This window comes from Phyllobates terribilis, unplaced genomic scaffold (assembly GCF_046119375.1).
Source record: "Phyllobates terribilis strain yellow unplaced genomic scaffold, ASM4611937v1 Scaffold_2__4_contigs__length_985480577, whole genome shotgun sequence".
Classification (NCBI taxonomy): domain Eukaryota; kingdom Metazoa; phylum Chordata; class Amphibia; order Anura; family Dendrobatidae; genus Phyllobates; species Phyllobates terribilis.
In genome coordinates, this window is record NW_027362762.1 from 539546655 (window position 1) to 539569848 (window position 23194).

Consider the following 23194-nt stretch of genomic DNA (forward strand, 5'->3'; position numbering starts at 1 on the left):
TCAAAGTTGTGGGACAGTTTTTCAGACCCTCCCATTGCACTTGCACTGAGGCGCAGAGTACTCTCACAAGGAGTGCAAAGTTTCGGAAGATGGTGAGGGAGTACCTTGCCGACCGTACCAATGTCCTCTGTGATTCCTCTGTGCTTTATAATTATTGGGTATCCAAGCTGGATACGTGGCATGAACTGGCTCTCTACGCCTTGGAAGTCCTGGCCTGCCCTGCCGCTAGCGTTTTGTCAGAGCGGGCTTTTAGTGCCGCCGGTGGAATTATAACCGATAGGTGCATCCGCCTGTCAACTGAAAATGTTGACAGGCTGACTCTTATAAAAATGAACAAGGGCTGGATTAGGCCTGACTTCTCAACACCACCGAATGATAGCAGCGTAACATAAACTCAAATACAGTGCCTTTTTTTGGGGAGGTCTAACTCTATTCCCATGCACCTCTGTCTTCACACCCAGACATGGGTATACGCTTCCTGATTTTGTCTATTTGCTCTTGTCCTCCTCCTTCTCTGCATCCTCATCCTCCACCACCATATCACCACCATATGTACCATATCAACATGTCTACTTCACTTGCAGGGGCATTAGAGTTCCTCCAAATTTTTGGCAGCCGTTGCTTCACTGCATAGGCAACACTATAGGAGACCCACTTCCTAATAACGGGAACACTGTTTTTAGGAGGTTCTCTGACCTCTACGTCTCTTACAAGGGGTATTGGAGTTCCTCCAAATTTTTGGCAGCCGTTGCTTCACTGCATAGGCAAACACTATGGGAGACCCACTTCCTAATAATGAGAACATTGTTTTTATGAGGCTCTCTGACCTCTATGTCTCTTGCAAGAGGCATTGGAGTTCCTCCAAATTTTTGGCAGCTGTTGCTTAACTGCATAGGCAAACACTATGGGAGACCAACTTCCTAATAATGGGAACATTGTTTTCAGGAAGTCCTCCAACCTCTACGTCTCTTGCAAGGGGCATTGGAGTGCCTCCAAGTTTTTGACAACCATTGCAGTCTCTTCATAGGCAAACAGTATGGGAGACCCTCTCCATTCTAATGGGATTTTGTCGTTACTGTGGCCCTACTCTAAGTGTCTTTAAATTGTTAGTGGGGTTTTTCCTAAATTTTGTTAACCGTTGGACTCCCTGCATACCCTATAACTGAATAGCAGACCCTCTCCTTTCTAATAGAACATGTCATACTTGTTACTGTGGTCCTGCTCTATGTGTCTTTAAATTGTTAGTGGGGTTTTTCTTAAATTTTGTCAGCAGTTGGACTCACTGCATACCCTATAACTGTATAGCACATTTTTCCCAATTTTTGTCAGCCCTTGCAGTCACAGCATAGGCATTACCACTATAGGAGACCCTCTCCTTTATAATGGGAACATTTTTTTTACTGAGACCCTCCTCTATGTCTCTTCAAAGGGGTATTGGGTTGCGTCCAAATTTTTGGCACCCCTTGCAGTCACTGCGTACGCAATAACAGTATAGGAGAACCACTCGTTAATAATGGGAACAACAAAGCATAGCCGGCTGATGGCTCTCTAGCAATAGTGAGGGCCGACTGCTGGCCCTTTAAGAATGGTAAGGGCCGCCTGATAGCCCTATAAAAATAGGCTTTATGACTTTCCGAGTCCCTCCATCATAAATGAAACAGGATGTGTCTGATGATATGTCACACATCACATGGCCAGATAAGGTTTTAAAATGTTAAAATGACATTTCCTGGTGAATGCATTTGTCTTAAAAAATAACATAAAAAAACCCAAAACAGTAGGATCTTTCTTTAGTAGAAAAACCAGAGTCACCAATGTAACCTTAATGTAATCACATTGCTCAGTTCCTACACCTCCACCGCCTCGAGTTCGGCCTCAAGCGGCAACAGGCTGTGCTGAAGATAACATGCTTAATGCTGCTTAGGTGACAAACCTCTATCTCCATGCAGGATAAAGAATGCTGTGTACTATTGAGTCCTTGTGAAGGAAAAGCCTGTGGTTGTGTATGCATTAAAACTGTGCTGTACTATGCTACCGGATAATATACTGTGTACTGCTGTGCTGCAAAGGAGACTGTACTGTTGTTACTGGAGCCTATTGCTCAAAGAGACTGGCTGTGCCTCATTAAATGTTACTGTTCTACCGTTTATGAAGACTATTGTCAGATGTGTCTGGTCAGCAACTGAATCTATTGTGTGCCTGAGAGAAGCTGCAGTCTATGGTCGCCCTGAGTAATGGTTCCCCCAGGATTCCAACGAATTCATGTAACCAGTCTCGCCCCTATCTGAACTTAGGCGGCGTGGGTGTAACATATGCATGTGTCTGATGATGTGTCAAACACCACATGGCCAGACAAGGTTGTAAAATGTTAAAATGACATTTCCCAGTGAATACATTTGTCTTGGTTGAAAGCAATGCAAAACTGCAAAAACGCATCAAAAACGCTACATGTGAACATAGCCCAAAGTTTGGAGGAGCATTTTTGTTTTTGGTTATTTATTTTGCCTTATATACAAGTCATTACCCTGGTCAGGATGTTCTGTAACATATTTCCCAGGAAAATCCATTTTCTTTTTTTTTGCATGTTTTATTGTGAGTCAGTAAAAGTGGCATAATAACTCTGACAATATTGTTCACAGCAGTGACCTGAGAGTCAGAAATGCTTCCAGGGCTCTTCCCCATGCTGTTCCCATGTAATTTGAGCACTGTTCCCATCGATTTCCACAATTTCTAGGCTCTCTGCAGACCGCCGGGGGGGCCGCCAGAAAAAGCTCGAGTTTCCCATAGACTTACATTGGGCCCGTTGCTCGGGTCGAGCATCCGAGCATTCCAATTTGCTCGACCAGAGCAACTCGCACCCGAGCATTTTAGTGCTCGCCCATCACTAATTATAATCTATGTGGCTGCTAACATGCCCATTTTTTTTATTTGGCAGACCACTCAGAGACATGTCCATTTTTGATCAGAGTCAGGGATCAAAATGACATATACAAGTCTATGGGTCCATGAAAAATCACTGATGGCACATATTCCCATCGGTGCGCCATCCTTGTTCCGGTCCGTTTATACTACTGTAGAGCTAAGGAGAAGCTTTCCAATTAATTTATTTTTTCATACAAGAAAATCACTAATTAATCACTGATGACATGCTAATGAAAATCGAATCAAGTACCAAAAGTAGCCTATACACAGGCAACTAAAGAAAATAATGCTATAAATGAGAGTGAGGGCAGTGCAAATGACACTCTGATCAAACTCTGATCAGAGTTTGATCAGATTGTTATCATAGTATGATCCGATTCTCTTGGATGGGGAGAAGATGAAGACAAAATTATTTTACATGTCAATGCAAATCCGATGGGCGACGTCATAAAAGACACTGCCGGTCACGCAGAATATCATTGACTCCATTAAGTGACAGATCTTATTCTTCTGCTACATCAGAAGTCCAGCTACTTGAATGCACAGGAAGGAAAACAGCCATCCATTGGAATAAAGTCCTGGTGTGTCGTCGGCCTGTCTACCAAGTGGTGAGTAGTCACTGGTTCTAACTAGTGATAACGAGCAATAAAATGCTCAGGTGCTCGTTGCTCGGGTCCAGCAAATTGTAATGCTCGGGTGCTCGACCCAAGCAATGAGCTTTATGAGCCCAATGTAAGTTTATAGGAAACTCTAGCATTTTTCCAGCGGCCCACCCCCGGAGGTCTGCAGGGGGCATAAAAATTGCCCTAATCGATGGGAACAGTGCTCAAATGACAAAGGAACAGCATGGGGAAGACCCCTGGAAGCATCTCTGACTCCTAGGTCACAATAAAACATACAAAAACGAAACCAAAATGGATTTTCCTGGGAAAAATGTTAAGGAACATCCTTTCCATGGTAATGACTTGTATATAAGGCAAAATAAATGACCAAAAACAAAAATGCTCCTCCACAACTTGGGCTATGTTCACACGTAGCATTTTTGATGCATTTTTGCATTGCTTTCAACTGTGAAAAATATATTCACTGGTAAATGTGATTTTAACATTTTACTACCTTATCTGGCCATGTGATTTGTGAGACATGATCCTGTTTCATCTATGAAGGAGGGACTAAGAAAGTCACATAGCCTATTTTTATAGAGTCATCAGGCGGCCCTTACTATTGTTAGAGGGCCATCAGCTGGTTATGCTTTGTTGTTCCCATTATTAAGGAGCGGGTCTCCTATACTGTTATAGCGTATGCAGTGACTTCAAGCCCTGCCCAAATTTTGAAAAAACCCCAGTACCCCTTTGAAGAGACATAGCGGCCTGATTTTAAGAAAAAATTTCCCATTATTAAGGAGCAGGTCTCTTATAGTGTTATAGCGTATGCAGTAGCTCTAAGGTCTGGCCAAAATTTGGAAAAACCCCAATACACCTTTGAAGACACAGAGAGGGCCTGATTTTAAAAAATATTTTTCAATTATTAAGGAGCGGGTCTCCTACAGTGGTAATGCCCATGCAGTGACTGTAAGGCCTGCCCAAATTGAGAAAATCCCCAATATACCTTTGAAGACACATAGAGGAGGGCCTCAGTAACAAAATGTTCCCATTATAAAGGAGCAGTTCTGCTATACAGTTATTGCATATGCAGTGACTGCAACGACTGCCTACATTTTGGAAAAACCCGAATACCAATTTAAAGACACATAGAGGAGGGCCTCAGTGACAAAATGTTCTCATTATAAAGGAGCGGTTCTGCTATACAGTTATTGCATATGCAGTGACTGCAACGGCTACCTATATTTCGAATGCATCCCAATACCCCTTTGAAGAGACATAGATGAGGGCCTCAGTAAAAAAATGTTCCCATTATAAAGGAGCGGGTCTCCTATACTGGTATTGCATATGCAGTGATTGCAAGGGCTGACAAAAATTAGGACGCACTCCAATACCCATTTGAAGAGTCAATGAGGAGGGCATCAGTAAAAAAAATGTTCCCATTATAAAGGAGTGGGTCTCCTATAGTGGTAATGCCCATGCAGTGTGTAACGGGTCTGGGAGGCGGAACCTCTGAGCAACTATACAAGGGGGCGATCCTTGTAAGGAAGAGGGTGGTGACCAGGGAAGACGGGCAGGTAGTCACAGCAGGTGACCGGGACAGTCTCTGGGTAAACGGGCAGGAGGTCACGGCAAGTGACCGGGACAGTCTCTGGGTAAACGGGCAGGAGGTCACAGCAAGTGACCGGGGCAGTCTCTGGGTAAACGGGCAGGAGGTCACAGCAAGTGACCGGGGCAGTCTCTGGGTAAACGGGCAGGAGGTCACAGCAAGTGACCGGGACAGTCTCTGGGTATAGGGTTGGTACGACCTGTGACGGCTGAGCCTCCAGGTAGGCTAGCAGGCGGATGGCAGGTGTGTGCTCCCAGGTGAGCAGGCGAGAGTCTCTGGATAAGCAGGTGGTCACAGCATGTGACGGCGGAGCCTCCAGGTAGGCTAACAGGCGGATGGCAGGTGTGTGCTCCCAGGTGAGCAGGCGAGAGTCTCTGGATAAGCAGGTGGTCACAGTATGTGACGGCGGAGCCTCCAGGTAGGCTAACAGGCAGATGCAGATGAGTGCTCCCAGGTGAGCAGGCGAGAGTCTCTGGATAAGCAGGTGGTCACAGCATGTGACGGCGGAGCCTCCAGGCAGGCTAACTGGCAGGTAGCAGATGAGCGCTCCCAGGTGAGCAGGCAAGAGTCTCTGGACTGGCAGATGGTCACAGCACGTGACGGCGGAGCCTCCAGGTAGGCTAACAGACAGGTAGCAGGTGAGCGCTCCCAGGTGAGCGGGCAAGCTGGTCCATAGACAGACTGACAGGTGTCGGAAGGCAGACCGTCGGACCTCAGGCTAGCAAGCAGGAAAGCGGATGACAGGCAGGAATCAGGCAGCAAACTGGCAGGAAACTGGCAGGAAACTGGCAGGTAACTGGCAGGTAACAGGCAGGTAACAGGCAGGTAACAGGCAACGGGACCTGAGGGCTGAAGCAGAGTAGTGAACAGTGCAACAACATTGCTCGGGCACCTCCATTTTGGAGGAGGTGCCTTATATATGGTGAAGTCCTCCGGCCATTGGCCGGGGACTCCTTAGGACGGCGCGCGCGGCCCCTTTAAGAGGGGGGGGCGCGTGCGCGCGCGCCCTAAGCACCGTGGCCGGGAAGGAGCGCGCGCTGCCAGCAGAGCGGGAGGAGGACGCCGGGCTCGGAGCGGAGAGGTGAGGGGAACAGCGTCCCTGCCTAGCAGGGGGCAGGGACGCCGACGCTACAGTACCCCCCCCTTTAGGCCCCCCTTTTTTAGGCCAGACAGAAATTTAGCAAGGATGAGAGGGGCATGGATGTTCTCCCGGGGTTCCCACGTTCTCTCCTCAGGACCGAACCCCTTCCAATCTACTAGAAAAAAGGTCTTTCCTCTTACCCTTTTTGTGGCCAGAATGTTCTCTACCTCAAACTCGTCTTCAGCAGAAACCGGAGCAGGAGGCGTACCTGTAGACTTGGAAAAAGAGTTAAGTACCACGGGTTTGAGGAGAGATACATGGAAGGAGTTAGGGATCCGTAGGTTGGCCGGGAGTTTCAATTTATAGGCCACCGGGTTGATCTGACTGATAACCTCCAGAGGACCGATGAACCGAGGCCCTAACTTATAGGAAGGAATCTTGAGCGGGACATATTTGGACGAGAGCCAGACTTTATCCCCAGGACGGAATTGTGGAGGATCCAGACGTTTTTTGTCAGCGTGTCTTTTCATCCGCTCGGACGACTGAAGGAGTGCGGATCGGGTACTCTCCCAAATGGAGGAAAATTTGTTAACGAGAGATTCCGCAGCCGGATTATCCACCGAGGTGTAGACGGGAAATGGGATCCGAGGATGCTGACCGAAGACTACAAAAAACGGGGATTTGGAGGAAGATTCGCTCTCGTGGTTATTGCACGAGAATTCAGCCCATGGCAGGAGATCCACCCGGTCAGAATGGTGGGCATTAACGAAGTGCCGGACGTAACTGGTCAGGTTCTGATTGATCCGCTCCACTTGACCATTAGACTGTGGGTGGTAAGCGGAGGAGAAGTCCAGGGTGACGTCTAGCAGTTTACAAGTGGCTCTCCAGAAGCGTGAGGTGAACTGTACCCCACGATCCGACACGATGTGGAGGGGCAGGCCATGAAGACGAAAGATGTGGCGGATAAAATCTTTAGCCAGCTCGGGTGCAGACGGGAGGCCTGGCAGGGGAACGAAATGAGCCATCTTGGAAAAGCGGTCAGCGACCACCCAAATGACCGTACAACCAGCAGAGACGGGGAGATCAGTTATGAAGTCCATAGCTATATGCTGCCAGGGGGCAGCAGGTACAGGAAGCGGAAGGAGGCGACCGGCTGGCAGATGTCTCGGAACCTTGTTGCGGGCGCAGGACACACAGGCAGAAACAAAGTCAATTACGTCCTTGTGCAGGGTAGGCCACCAGTAGTGCCGGGTAATAAGCTGGAGGGTCTTTTTCTGACCGGCGTGGCCAGCTAGTTTAGACGAGTGACCCCAGTGTAGGATCTTCTCCCGATCAGGTGCTGATACGAACGTCTTACCGGGAGGGAGACGATTTAGACTCACGGGAGCCACCTGCACTACTCTGGCGGGATCGATGATGTGTTTAGGTTCCTCCTCGAGATCAGACACCAGAAAGGATCGGGACAAGGCGTCCGCCTTTATGTTTTTGTCAGCCGGGTGAAAATGAAGAACAAAATCAAAGCGAGCAAAAAACAAGGACCACCGGGCTTGGCGCGGGTTAAGTCTCTGGGCATGCTGGAGGTAAGCCAAGTTCTTGTGGTCAGTGTAAATTATTACCGGGTGAAGAGCCCCTTCGAGCAGGTAACGCCACTCCTCCAATGCCAGCTTGATGGCCAATAACTCTCGATCTCCTATGGAATAGTTGCGCTCCGAAGGGGAGAAGAGTTTGGAGAAGAAGCCACAAGTTACCATTCTCCCGGAAGACGATTTTTGGGTAAGTACCGCTCCGGCTCCAGAGGAGGAGGCGTCAACTTCCAGGAAGAACTGCTTGTTGCCATCTGGGCGATGCAGCACCGGGGCGGAAGAGAAGGCCTGTTTTAAGGAAAGAAAGGCCTCCTCTGCTTCGGGCGGCCACTCTTTGGGATTAGTGCCCTTACGGGTGAGCGCAGAAATTGGGGCAGTCCGGGAAGAGAAGTGCGGTATGAAGAGGCGGTAGTAGTTGGCGAAGCCCAGGAACCACTGAATGGCCTTCAACCCCTCCGGTCGAGGCCACTTCTCGATGGCAGACAGTTTCTCAGGATCCATTCGTATGCCGGTCTGAGAAATTATGTAGCCCAAAAACGGAAGCGAGGTCTGCTCAAAAAGGCACTTCTCATATTTAGCGAAGAGGTGGTTCTGCCTGAGCCTGAGCAGGACCTGACGAACATCCCTCCGGTGAGTCTGGAGATCCGGAGAGAAGACCAAGATGTCGTCCAGGTACACCACCACGCAGGAGTAGAGAAGGTCCCGGAAGATGTCATTGACCAACTCTTGAAAGACGGCGGGAGCATTACAGAGACCGAAGGGCATTACCAGATATTCATAGTGGCCGTCCCGGGTGTTGAATGCCGTCTTCCATTCATCCCCCTGACGGATACGGACCAGGTTGTACGCCCCACGAAGGTTCAGTTTGGTGAAGATTCTAGCCCCCCTCAGACGATCAAATAATTCCGGAATGAGCGGAAGGGGGTACTTATTCTTCACCGTGATCTGGTTTAGGCCTCTATAGTCTATGCAGGGACGGAGAGAGCCGTCCTTCTTTTTAACGAAGAAGAAGCCTGCTCCCGCCGGGGAGGTAGAATTCCGGATAAATCCCCGGGCCAGGTTCTCCTCAATATATTCGGACATAGACCGGGTCTCAGCAGCGGACAATGGGTAAATACGCCCACGGAGAGGAGTAGTACTGGGTAACAGGTCGATTGGGCAGTCGTATGGTCTATGAGGGGGTAGTGTCTCTGCCTCCTTTTTATTAAAGACATCAGCATATGACCAATAAGGAATCGGAAGTCCAGGTAGATTAGCTGGGGTAGGAGAAGGACGGACGGGATGGACGGGAACCAAACAAGTCTTATGGCAGTCCTGTCCCCAGCGAAGGACTTCTCCGGTCTGCCAGTCAAGCACGGGTGCATGTCTCTGGAGCCAAGGTAGGCCTAGCAAGAGGGCATGAGAGAGTCCAGGCAGAAGATGAAAGGAGATACTCTCAGAATGCCGCATTCCCACCTGCAGAGTAATGGATTCGGTGATGAGTTGGATGGGACGTGGTAAGAGGCCCCCATCCACGGCAGCGACAGATAAGGGTACAGCCAGAGGTTTGGTGGGGATGCGGTATTTCTCTACCAGGGACTGTGAAATAAGATTCCCGGCTGCTCCAGAGTCAAGTTGGGCTAGTTCGAAATAACGGTTCTCCCCGCAGACGATTGAGACTGACAACAGTAGAGATGGAGAGGATTTATTCTTGTCTAGGACGACCTCTCTGAGCGATGCTAGACACAGGCGTTTCCCGACCTCTCCGGGCAGGTACGGATCCGGTGCTCCTTACTGCCACAGTAGAAGCAGCTCCCCTCGGCACGGCGTAAGTCTTGACGGGTTTTGACCATCTTGGTCTGGTCGACCTGCATAGGCTCAGGAGAGTGTGCCTGGGGAGAAACGGAGGGAATAACGGGTTTCTGGAAGATGGGAGCTAGACGTGGAAACCTTCTCTCACGAGAGACCTCTTTGGCGCGCTCCTGGAACCGTAGGTCAATCCGGGTGGCAAGAGTTATTAAGTCGTCGAGAGTGGTAGGAATGTCCCGACCGGCGAGTTCATCTTTAATACGGCCGGACAGACCCTCCCAGAAGACAGACACCAGAGCGTCGTTATCCCAGGCCAGCTCCGAGGCAAGGGTACGGAACCGTATGGCATATTGGCCCACGGTGAGATCTCCCTGACGGAGGCGTAGCAGAGACGATGCGGATGAGGTCTTCCGTCCGGGTTCATCGAAGACTTTCCGGAAAGCCGTGAGAAAGGCTGACAAGTCGGACACCAGAGGGTCTCCTCTCTCCCATAGAGGATTCAGCCAAGCCAGAGCCTCCCCCGTGAGGTGGGACATGATAAAGGCCACTTTGGACCGGTCGGAGATAAACTGGTGGGACAAGAGGTCAAAGTGCAGGGTGCACTGGTTTATGAAGCCCCGAGCTTGAGCGGGGTCGCCTCCGTAGCGAGGAGGTGCGGAAAGCCGGGGTCCAGGACAGGATACCATGGTATTGGTGGGCAGCGGCGCTGCCGGGTTGCGAGTCATGTCACTAGCGGTGGTTGCTGGTGGAGCAGTCAGAGTGTCCAGGCGACAGTTGACATTCCGCAGGTGACCCAGGATGGACTCCTGTTGGGACCTCTGACGGGACAGTTCATGACATAGGTCCGAGAGCGAGGGAGCTTGGGTACCAGCGGGTTCCATGGCCCGAGCAAACTGTAACGGGTCTGGGAGGCGGAACCTCTGAGCAACTATACAAGGGGACGATCCTTGTAAGGAAGCGGGTGGTGACCAGGGAAGACGGGCGGGTAGTCACAGCAGGTGACCGGGACAGTCTCTGGGTAAACGGGCAGGAGGTCACGGCAAGTGACCGGGACAGTCTCTGGGTAAACGGGCAGGAGGTCACAGCAAGTGACCGGGGCAGTCTCTGGGTAAACGGGCAGGAGGTCACAGCAAGTGAATGGGGCAGTCTCTGGGTAAACGGGCAGGAGGTCACAGCAAGTGACCGGGACAGTCTCTGGGTATAGGGTTGGTACGACCTGTGACGGCTGAGCCTCCAGGTAGGCTAGCAGGCGGATGGCAGGTGTGTGCTCCCAGGTGAGCAGGCGAGAGTCTCTGGATAAGCAGGTGGTCACAGCATGTGACGGCGGAGCCTCCAGGTAAGCTAACAGGCAGATGCAGATGAGTGCTCCCAGGTGAGCAGGCGAGAGTCTCTGGATAAGCAGGTGGTCACAGCATGTGACGGCGGAGCCTCCAGGCAGGCTAACTGGCAGGTAGCAGATGAGCGCTCCCAGGTGAGCAGGCAAGAGTCTCTGGACTGGCAGATGGTCACAGCACGTGACGGCGGAGCCTCCAGGTAGGCTAACAGACAGGTAGCAGGTGAGCGCTCCCAGGTGAGCGGGCAAGCTGGTCTATAGACAGACTGACAGGTGTCGGAAGGCAGACCGTCGGACCTCAGGCTAGCAAGCAGGAAAGCGGATGACAGGCAGGAATCAGGCAGCAAACTGGCAGGAAACTGGCAGGTAACTGGCAGGTAACAGGCAGGTAACAGGAAGGTAACAGGCAACGGGACCTGAGGGCTGAAGCAGAGTAGTGAACAGTGCAAACAACATTGCTCGGGCACCTCCATTTTGGAGGAGGTGCCTTATATATGGTGAAGTCCTCCGGCCATTGGCCGGGGACTCCTTAGGACGGCGCCCTAAGCACCGTGGCCGGGAAGGAGTGCGCTGCCAGCAGAGCGGGAGGAGGACGCCGGGCTCGGAGCGGAGAGGTGAGGGGAACAGCGTCCCTGCCTAGCAGGGGGCAGGTACGCCGACGCTACACAGTGAATGCAAGGGCTGCCAAAAAATTGGACGCACTTCAATACCCCTTTGAAGAGATGTAGAGGAGGTCCTCATTCGAAAATTATTACCATTGTTAAGGAGTGGGCTGAAAAACATTTACCCCTGTGGGGTTTACATGAACATACTGTATATCATACAGAATGTTAGAGGTAGGCCTCTAAAAAAAACATAAACACCGTTAAAAAAAATTATGTGGGTGTTGCATCACGGCAACCCTGGTGATATGGTGGTGGAGCATAAGGAGAAGGGGAAGGAGGGGGACAACAGAAAATAGACAAAATCAGGAAGCGTATACCCGTGTCTGGGTGTGAAGAGGTGCATGGGAATAGACCTCCCATAAAAAAGCCACTGGATTTGAGTTTATGTTCCGCTGCTATCATCCAGTGGTGTTGAGAAGTCTGGCCCAATCCAGCCCTTGTTCATTTTTCTAAGAGTCAGCCTGTCAGCATTTTCAGTTGACAGGAGGATGCGCCTATCAGTTATAAATCCCCCGCGCTGACAAAACGCTAGCTGCAGGGCAGGCCAGGACGTCCAAGGCGTAGTGAGCCAGTTCATGCCACGTGTCCAGCTTGGGTACCCAGTAATTATAAGGCACAGAGGAATCACGTAGGTTCGGTCGGCAAGGTACTCCTTCAGCATATGCGAAAAACTTTTCCCTCCTTGTGAGAGTACCCGGCGCATCAGGGCCTATGTGCTGGGAGGGTCTGAGAAAACTCTCCCACACCTTTGACACTGTTCCCCTGCCTCTGCTGCATTGCATTTGTGTCTCCCTCGCCTGTACTCCTTAATTGTTCAACGAACTATGACCTCTGCTGCCAGCGTTTTCAGATGGGAATTTTTTAATAATTCCGCAACAAGGGCCTTCAGGCACTGCATCACTTTACTAGACCTCTCCGCCGCGGGAAGGAGAGATAGAAAGTTCTCCTTGTAGCGTGGGTCTAGAAGTGTCACCAACCAGTAATGACTGTCACCCAAAATTTGGACAACGCGAGTGACATGAGAAAGGCAGTGTAACATAAACTCAGCCATGTGTGCCAGACTGCTAACAGGCAAGGCTTCTGTGTCCTCACCAAGAGGACGATTGACCATTCTCTCCTCCTCCTCCTCATTCTTCCTCTCCTCAGGTCATCCACACTGAACAGACGGTATGACAGTTGTGTGGGTAGTACCGTCTATAGCGCAGGAAACTAGCTCCTGTTCTTCCTTCTCCTCCTCCTCTTTCTCATTGTCACCCAATCTGCGTTGGGATGAGATGAAGCTGGGCTGTGTGGAATCACCCTGTATGGTTCCTTGTTTCATCTCATCATGCTCCGCCTGCAATGCCTCCTCTTTAATTGTGAGCAGTGAGCTTTTCAGTACACAGAGAAGTGGGATGGTAACGCTAATTATGGGATCATCACTGCTCACCATCTTGGTGGAGACCTCAAAGTTTTGGAGGACGGCACAGATGTCTGACATCCATGCCCACTCCTGAGCTCTTATGTGCGGAGGCTGACCTGAATACGATGGGTGTTTTGAAGCTTGTACGCATCAACTGCCCTGTGCAGCTCACAAATCCTTCTCAACATCTGCAAGATTGAGTTCCAATGCGTGGAGACATCGCACACCAGTTGGTGAGCTGGAAGCTGCAAACACTGCTGAAGCACGGCAAGGGCGGTGCATGCTGTAGCTGACTTTCTAAAATGGTCACACACGCAGCGTACTTTGACAGGCAGATCAGGCAGGTCCGGGTAGGTTTTGAGAAACCGCTGAACCACTAGGTTGAGCACATGGGCCAGGCATGGTACGTGTGTGAGCTTGCCTCACTTCAGAGCCGCCACCAGGTTTCAGCCATTGGTACACACAACCATGCCTTGCTGTAGGTTCAGCGGTGACAGCCACAGATCTGCCTGCTCTTTTAGAGCTGTCAACAACTCTTAAGCGGTGTGTAGTTTTTCACCTAAGCATATTAGCTTCAGCACAGCCTGTTACCGCTTGGCCGAGGCAGTGCTGCAGTGCTTCCAGCTTCGGACTAATGTGGTAATTTCGGAGATGAAGTCTGAAGAGGGAGAGGAGGAGGTGCAGGAGCTGTAGATTATGGGGGCAACCCTGATTGACCCAGGGCCAGCAATCCTCGGCGTTGGGGAGGACATGTTCCATCCCAAGGTCCGATTGGGTCCCGGCTTCCACTATACTAACACAGTATGCTGTCAGCGAGATGTACCGTCCCTGCCCACGTGCCCGTGGTTAGGTGGACCTTCCCAGTAACTGCATTGTTGAGGGCACGGCTAATGTTGTGGGACACATGCTTGTGTAATGGGGGGACGGCACACCGGGAGAAATAGTGGCGGCTGGGGACCGAGTACCGAGGGACGGCCGCCGCCATCAGATTGTGGAAAGATTCCGTCTTCATGAGCCTAAAAGGCAACATTTCAAGTGCAATTTTTCATGAAATGTGTAAGTTTAGTAGTATGGCCTGTGGGTGGTTGGCTGCGTATTTGTGGTTGCTTTCCAAGGACTGAGGTAGGGACAACTGAACGCTGCGCTGGGACAAGGACTTGAACGTGGTTGATGATAGTGGTGGTTGCAAGAATGCAACCACAGGTGCAGGGTTGGAGGCATCTTTGCCTGCACCATGGATGGGGAATTGGCGTGTATGCACAACAGCGGAACCGGTAGTGGTGGCACCCGCAGACATTGTTTCTGGACCCTGGCGTTCAGCCCACCTAGTCGGGTGCTTTGCTGCCATGTGCCTGAGCATGCTGGCGGTGGTCAGGCTGCTAGTTTTGCTGCCCATGCTGATGCTGGCCTCGCAGATGTTGCAAATAGCCTTTTTGGGGTTATCTGGACAGTCTTTAAAAAAGAGCCAGACTCGAGAAGACCTAACAGTTGAACTGGCAACTTCCCTTGTGTTGGTGTTCCGGGGAACAGTTGCCCGCCTTCTGTCTGTGGCCACCCTACTGCTTGTTCCTGCCTGTTATGGTGCTATGCCTCCCTCACCCTCTGTGCTGCTGCCCTCGCTATGCATATCACTTTGCCAGGTTGGGCCAGTGACTTTTTTGTCCACCACCTCGTCTTCCTCTTCCACACCCTGGTCCTCCTCCTGACTTTCTGGCAATTATGTCTCATCATCATCATCCTCCTCTTGCGAAAGTAATTGCACTTTCCCACCATTCTCATTGTGTGATCGTGGCTGCTCAAATATTTGGGCTTCTCTACATGCAATCTCCTCTTGCCCCGCCTGAAGCTGGCTGGGTGAGAGGTCCGAATCTATAAATGGAAAAGTGAACAGCTCTTCGGAGTGTCCAAGTGTGGGATCAGTTGTCTCTGGGCACTCAACATGGTGGAAGAAAGGAAGATCAGGGTGAGGAATATGTGGTCCAGACTCTCGGCTACTGAGACTTGACCGTGTGGAAGACAGGGTAGTGGTGGTGGTGGCAAAGTGACTGGAAGCATTATCTGCTATCCAATCAACAACCTTTTGACACCACTCTGGGTTCAATAGTAGTGTGCTGCGTTCAACTAGTAATTGGGACAGGAAGGTTGGGCGACATCATATGGGTGCTTGTTGTGGCAAAATTTCAGCTTGCCCACGGCCTCGTCCTCGGCCACTGCATGCACCATCATGTCCACTTCCCCATCTCTTGCCATGCATCTTGCCCATCTTAAATGGAGTAAAATATTTTACACGTCCCCTAAAAATTGCTGGATTTGTATCGAAGTAATATCTGATACGTCTGACGGATGCTAACGGTTTTAAGCACTGCCCTTCTAGTTTAGTATTGCTCAGCCACCATGTATGAAGAATTTCACTACCACACTGCTGCCAAACTGTAAATGGAGTATAATTGTCATGAGTGTGTCACGTGTAATAGACAGTCGCTCTGTATCTGGCTGTAGAAAGTTACTGCGCTTGGCATTGCAGACGCCTTCTTAATCCTTCTTCCTTTAGGACCCAGCGGCTACCTCCCTCCTGCCGCTGATTGACATATCCTGGTCTGGATGTTAAATACACTCAGTTTGCTCTAGGGAGTCGCTGGTGATATTTCTATTTTCCTGGGTGCAGGCTTGGAGCTCTGGCAGTCGGTTAGCTTTTTCTCTGGTGGACAGGTGGCGTTACTCATCTGGTGTCTGCTCAAACTAAGTTTTCCCCTTTGTTTGTCTACCTTGTTGTCTTTAGTTTGTAGTGGGCCCTGACCAGTGCTCACTCCTCCCCCTCCCTATCTAGGGCCTAGCTGAAGGGATATATGTGGCGCCCCTGAGGGTTCGACCGCCACAGGGATGCTGCACTTCTCTAATGGAGTGTAGTGTTCCTCCTCTGAGGTAAGAACAGTGTGATAGTCGTGACCCAAACCTTGCATCCAACACCACATTTCTCCACCAGAGGGGGCTATTATGCACTAGGTGCTGCCCTCCTGGTTACAGGGAGACTGGGGAACCTAGAGTTAGGGGAACCAGTTAGTGGGTGAGGGTGGAGGACTTACAAGTTAGTTACACTTTAAATTTCATATTTAATAAAAAGCCATCTTGGTTCTTGGTCCTTGTAGTTTAGTTGTTTGACGGTCCTGGTTAGTTAACCTGCCTGGCTGTCATGTACTGTGATCTCCTACCCTGAAAGTGGATCCTGTGTGGACCTGTAGCGGATGGGGACACAGCCCTCGTACCCTAGCCTTGGGACGATGGGAAGGTTGCAGACGAGGAATGTCTCAACCTGGTCAAGGACCACGACCAAGAAGGCCGGAGCTTAACCCTAGAACGCATGACCATAAAAATCTACTTTTTCACATACCTGGGGCCTTTTATGCCCGTGTGCAAATAACATGGAATAACTCAAACAAAAATGACAAACAACTATATACCTGAGGAATACCTAGAGTTTCAAAATTCTAGCTAAAGTTATGTTGCAGAAAATAGAAAACAATTAACAGGGCGGGCCTGCGAGGCCCCAGGTATGCGTTCTAAGGTTAAGAGTGTAGCTCCACAGCAAATGGATCCCGGGGAGGATGCAGACGGAGCGGCGTACGCCACCTGTCCTCACCAACTGATATATTCAGACGGAGTCCGGCTGCAAGAGGGGTACTAGCCCCCGACACCCGACCAGGACCGGTAGGCCCTGAGGATCCCACTGGGTATCAGAAGGAGCGGAGCTGCCACCCGTACCCTTGTTCTGAGAGGAGCTCAGAGGGAGACCCGGCCTATTCGCACACACACGGACAGGAAAGGATTCGGTCTGTAGTTCAGGAACACTCTGGTGTAGGGTCCCGATGGAATGCTTGACTTACTCGGAGGTCGTCGGACCCCTGTCCCTGGTGACCGCAGGACTCCGCAGGGAGCAGGGAGTCGCCTTCCTTCTGCCAACTCTAAAGTGAGTAAAACCTTGGAAGTTCACCCCTATGGCCTCCGGACTGTTTATTCTGCGCCACACCGCATGACGCGGCATCCGTTCTCCTCTACTACTACCCCCTCCATCCTGTCCCTCTGCCCTGAGGCCTTGCTCCGCCTGTGGGGAGTAGTAATAACTATGGCCGCCATACCACCATGCCTCAGCGGACTGCAGCGGCGCTGGTGGCCTTCACCAGGTGCCACAGGTGGCGTAGTCGTAAATCAGCCACTCAACCCGGATAAGCCCACACCATCCTTTTAATGTGACGGCCTTGAGCACGGGTCGGGTCCGGGCCACGGCTGCACCCCATCTCTCCATCACAGGACCCGATTCCGAGTCCCCCATCTCCCAGGGTAAAGAAAAGGGCTTTTCGAGTAGAGGCGTCACAAAACCTGGCGTAGTCAGCAGGATCGCTTGCCCGCAGCAAAGGAAGGAATTACCCATTGCTGCCGGGTACAGTGTGCCTTACACCTTGAACTGTCATTTTTACACTTAAGATGGCGCCCGCCCAAGAAGAACAGGCGCCATAATGCTGTGAAAAGACGGTCTTCAAACACCTCCCTTCATGGGTTGGGCTCCCGCTTGGCGCCAAAAATGTGGACTGCCCCTTCCATCAGAGACTGTCCGCGGGGTAATGCCCGTCAAATCGGATGGGCGCCGAACGAAGGCGGGCCTGTCAACATGCCGCCCAGGAACCGCCGTGAAAGAGGAGGAAGAAGAAAAGCAACAAGGTGCTGCCATTGCAGTCGGAGGTTGGCAATCTTCAGAGGCAGACATGGACGCTTCTGAAGCGCAACCCACCGAACATTCTGAACCCGGTTCAGGCCCTTCACCCGGCAGAGAGCAGGGCGGCAGCGTGTTAACATCGGGAGATATGGAATTTCTCGGGCAGGAAGCCCCGGGTCTCTTGCGGAGACAGAGAGAGGCCCAGGAGGCGGCGACGGCTGCGTGGTGGGAAGAGATGCTGCTACGTGTCCGGGCCCGCCGCCGAGGAGTTGAAGTCCCAGGACAAGGAGACGCGGTGACAGAGGTCGTGAGCGGCCCAGCGGCGGGTGAGTGTGTTACCTCTGCCCCGGCTGCAGAGCCTACCGTCCCTATCCTGGACCTCATGGCCGAATACCTCATACCCCACACGGCCACCTGGGAACAGGTCTTGGCTCCGGAGCTGCAAGCAGCAGCTATAGGTGGGGACCTGCGATGCTGCCCTACTTCTGAACCCAAAGCGACTGAAGCAGCAGAGGTGTTCACCGGCTCTAACCCGGATTGGGCCGCGCTTTCAGAGGACCCGCAGCAACCCTTGATGACACCGTTACCCGCACCAGCAGTAACCTGGCCGGAGGCTGAGGAGTGGGCCTGGGACAACTGGGGGGGGACCTGATGGGCTTCCCCCGGGAGACCCGGGCTGAAGCGCACAGGAGGGGCCAGTGGTGCAGCGACCAAATATTCCAGCTCGCTCGGGAGCAACATCAACGGGAGCTCCGCTGCGAGCGCCTCGAGGTTCGGGCCAAAGCTGCTAAATCCCGTGCTCGTCAGGAGGAGGCCACCCGTCCCAGTCCCCGGGTGGAAGGGCAGGTCGTCCGCTTCCACCATGAGGCGGGGTGGGGGTTCATCAGGAGTCCCCAGTACCAGAACGACGTCTTTGTCAGTCAGCGGGATGTCGAGCCGCGTCTGAAGAAGGGACACCCTGGCCGGAACCTCTTCCCGGGCGATATAGTGACCTTTTCTCGCCACCAGGGGGTGCGGGGGTGGTACACAATGGATGTACACCAAGTGTCCGGGAGCGACGCCCCCTCGCGCTCGGCCTCAGGGGACCGGTCAGCCTCCGTAGGAGTAACGAGCCTTTTCCCAGGAGGGAACCCGAGGTTTTAGCAGCCCCCGCTGTTGCAAGTTGTTACAAGTTAATGTGTTGACATTTTATATTTTTCTTACTTTATAACCCCGGTTTCTAGAGACATGCGGACTGGCAGCAGACAGACTCTTTCCCTTGTATATAGTTTGCATCTCTTTAGGTGCTCCATATTGGTTTTATACAAAACCGCGAATATTTCTACCTCAAGACCTCAGAAGGAAAACCTGTCAGGGTGGCTCTCTGGAAGGTCCAACTCGGGATCTTCATGCCCTGCAGCCACCCCAGGGCCCACGTTGAGGGTTTGGGACAGGTCCCTCGCACTTCTGAACTGACTCTGCGTCTTTGCACCTTAACCCGTCTGTCTGCACAGGATGTCTCTGGAAAATGCTAGCACTTTTATAATTTTATAATTTTATACGTTTGTATTTTTGTACTGTATAACCTGTTTTGCAACGTTTAAGAAGATGTGCCTCCCATAAAGGGAAGATAGTTCATGTTTATATAAAAAGAAAATTTCCTGGGTGTTACTCTTTTGCAGCCCGCGGACGTGCTGTGTTTCACCAGGGAGGAATGTGGCGCCCCTGAGGGTTCGACCGCCACAGGGATGCTGCACTTCTCTAATGGAGTGTAGTGTTCCTCCTCTGAGGTAAGAACAGTGTGATAGTCATGACCCAAACCTTGCATCCAACACCACATTTCTCCACCAGAGGGGGCTATTATGCACTAGGTGCTGCCCTCCTGGTTACAGGGAGACTGGGGAACCAAGAGTTAGGGGAACCAGTTAGTGGGTGAGGGTGGAGGACTTACAAGTTAGTTACACTTTAAATTTCATATTTAATAAAAAGCCATCTTGGTTCTTGGTCCTTGTAGTTTAGTTGTTTGACGGTCCTGGTTAGTTAACCTGCCTGGCTGTCATGTACTGTGATCTCCTACCCTGAAAGTGGATCCTGTGTGGACCTGTAGCGGATGGGGACACAGCCCTCGTACCCTGGCCTTGGGACGATGGGAAGGTTGCAGACGAGGAATATCTCAACCTGGTCAAGGACCACGACCAAGAAGGCCCGGAGCTTAACCCTAGAACGCATGACCATAAAAATCTACTTTTTCACATACCTGGGGCCTTTTAGGCCCGTGTGCAAATAACATGGAATAACTCAAACAAAAATGACAAACAACTTTATACCTGAGGAATACCTAGAGTTTCAAAATTCTAACTAAAGTTATGTTGCAGAAAATAGAAAACAATTAACAGGGCGGGCCTGCGAGGCCCCAGGTATGCGTTCTAGGGTTAAGAGTGTAGCTCCACAGCAAATGGATCCCGCGGAAGATGCAGACGGAGCGGCGTACGCCACCTGTCCTCACCAACTGATATATTCAGAGGGAGTCCGGCTGCAAGAGGGGTACCGGCCCCCGACACCTGACCAGGACCGGTAGGCCCTGAGGATCCCACCGGGTATCAGAAGGAGTGGAGCTGCCACCCGTACCCTTGTTCTGAGAGGAGCTCAGAGGGAGACCCGGCCTATTCGCACACACATGGACAGGAAAGGATTCGGTCTGTAGTTCAGGAACACTCTGGTGTAGGGTCCCGATGGAATGCTGGACTTACTCGGAGGTCGTCAGACTCCCGTCCCTGGTGACCGCAGGACTCCGCGGGGAGCAGGGAGTCGCCTTCCTTCTGCCAACTCTAAAGTGAGCAAAGCCTTGGAAGTTCACCCCTATGGCCTCCGGACTGTTTATTCTGCGCCACACCGCGTGACGCGGCATCCGTTCTCCTCTACTACTACCCCCTCCATCCTGTCCCTCTGCCCTGAGGCCTTGCTCCGCCTGTGGGGAGTAGTAATAACTATGGCCGCCATACCACCATGCCTCAGCGGACTGCAGCGGCGCTGGTGGCCTTCACCAGGTGCCACAGTCGTAAATCAGCCACTCAACCCGGATAAGCCCACACCATCCTTTTAATGTGACGGCCCTGAGCACAGGTCGGGTCCGGGCCACGGCTGCACCCCATCTCTCCATCACAGGACCCAACTCCGAGTCCCCCATCTCCCAGGGTAAAGAAAAGGGCTTTTTGAGTAGAGGCGTCACAATATACAGGGTTTAAGTTTCCTGCTCGGCGACAAGCGTGGAACCTACAGTACAGACCAAAAGTTTGGACACACCTTCTCATTTAAAGATTTTTCTGTATTTTCATGACTATGAAAATTGTACATTCACACTGAAGGCATCAAAACTATGAATTAACACATGTGGAATTACAGTTAATTACAGTTATATGAAAAAGTTTGGGCACCCCTATTAATCTTAAGCTTAATGTTTTATAAAAATTGGTGCTTTTGCAACAGCTATTTCAGTTTGATCTATGTAATAACTGTTGGACACAGTAATGTTTCTGCCTTGAAATGAGGTTTATTGTACTAACAGAAAATGTGCAATCTGCATTCAAACAAAATTTGACAGGTGCATAAGTATGGGCACCTCACTAGAAAAGTGACATTAATATTTAGTAGATCCTCCTTTTGCAAAAATAACAGCCTCTAGTCGCTTCCTGTAGCTTTTAATGAGTTCCTGGATCCTGGATGAAGGTATTTTTGACCATTTCTCTTTACAAAACAATTCCAGTTCAGTTAAGTTTGATGGTCGCCGAGCATGGACAGCCCTCTTCAAATGATCCCACAGATGTTCAATGATATTCAGGTCTGGGGACTGGGATGTCCATTCCAGAACATTGTAATTGTTCCTCTGCATGAATGCCTGAGTAGATTTGGAGCGGTGTTTTGGATCATTGTCTTGCTGAAAGATCCATCCCCTGCGTAACTTCAACTTTGTCACTGATTCTTGAACATTATTGTCAAGAATCTGCTGATACTGATTGGAATACATGCGTCCCTCAACTTTAACAAGATTCCCGGTGCCGGCATTGGCCACACAGCCGCAAAACATGATGGAACCTCCACCAAATTTTACTGTGGGTAGCAAGTGTTTTTCTTGGAATGCTGTGTTTTTTTGCCGCCATGCATAACGCCTTTTTCGATGACCAAACAACTCAATCTTGGTTTCATCAGTCCACAGGACCTTCTTCCAAAAAGAAATTGGCTTCTCCAAATGTGCTTTTGCATACCTCAGCCGACTCTGTTTGTGGCGTGCTTGCAGAAACGGCTTCTTTCGTATCACTCTCGCATACAGCTTCTCCTTGTGCAAAGTGCGTTGTATAGTTGACCAATGCACAGTGACACCATCTGCAGCAAGTTGATGCTGCAGCTCTCTGGAGGTGGTCTGAGGATTGTCCTTGACTGATCTCACCATTCTTCTTCTCTGCCTTTCTGATGTTTTTCTTGGCCTGCCACTTCTGGCCTTAACAAGAACTGTCCCTGTGTTCTTCCATTTCCTTACTATGTTCCTTACAGTGTAAACTGACAGGTTAAATCTCTGAGACAGCTTTTTGTATCCTTCCCCTGAACAACTATGTTGAATAATCTTTGGCATGATGCCACTCTCCAGAGGACATTCAAACAGGAGAACAACTTGCAAGTGGCCACTTTAAGTAGTTTTTCTCATGATTGCATACACCTGGCTATGAAGTTCAAAGCTCAATGAGGTTACAAAACCAAAAAAATTGCTTTAGTAAGTCAGTACAAAGTAGGTAGGAGTATTTAAAACAAGAAAATGATAAGGGTGCCCATACTTATGCACCTGTCAAATTTTGTTTGAATGCAGATTGCACATTTTCTGTTAGTACAATAAACCTCATTTCAAGGCAGAAACATTACTGTGTCCAACAGTTATTACATATATCAAACTGAAATAGCTGTTGCAAAAACACTAATTTTTATAAAACATTAAGCTTAAGATTAATAGGGGTGCCCAAACTTTTTCATATAACTGTATATACTAAACAAAAAAGTGTGAAACAACTGAAAATATGGCTTATATTCTAGGTTCTTCAAAGTAGCCACCTTTTGCTTTGATGACTGCTTTGCACACTCTTGGCATTCTCTTGATGAGCTTCAAGAGGTAGTCACCGGAAATGGTCTTCCAACAATCTTGAAGGAGTTCCCAGAGATGCTTAGCACTTGTTGGCCCTTTTATCTTCATTCTGCGGTCCAGCTCACCCCAAGCCATCTCGATTGGGTTCAGGTCTGGTGACTGTCTGGTGACTGTGGAGGCCAGGTCATCTGGCGTAGCACCCCATCACTCTCCCTCTTGGTCAAATAGCCCTTACACAGCCTGGAGGTGTGTTTGGGGTCATTGTCCTGTTGAAAAATAAATGATGGTCCAACTAAACACAAACCGGATGGAATAGCATGCCGCTTCAAGATGCTGTGGTAACCATGCTGGTTCAGTATGCATTCAATTTTGAATAAATCCCCAACAGTGTCAC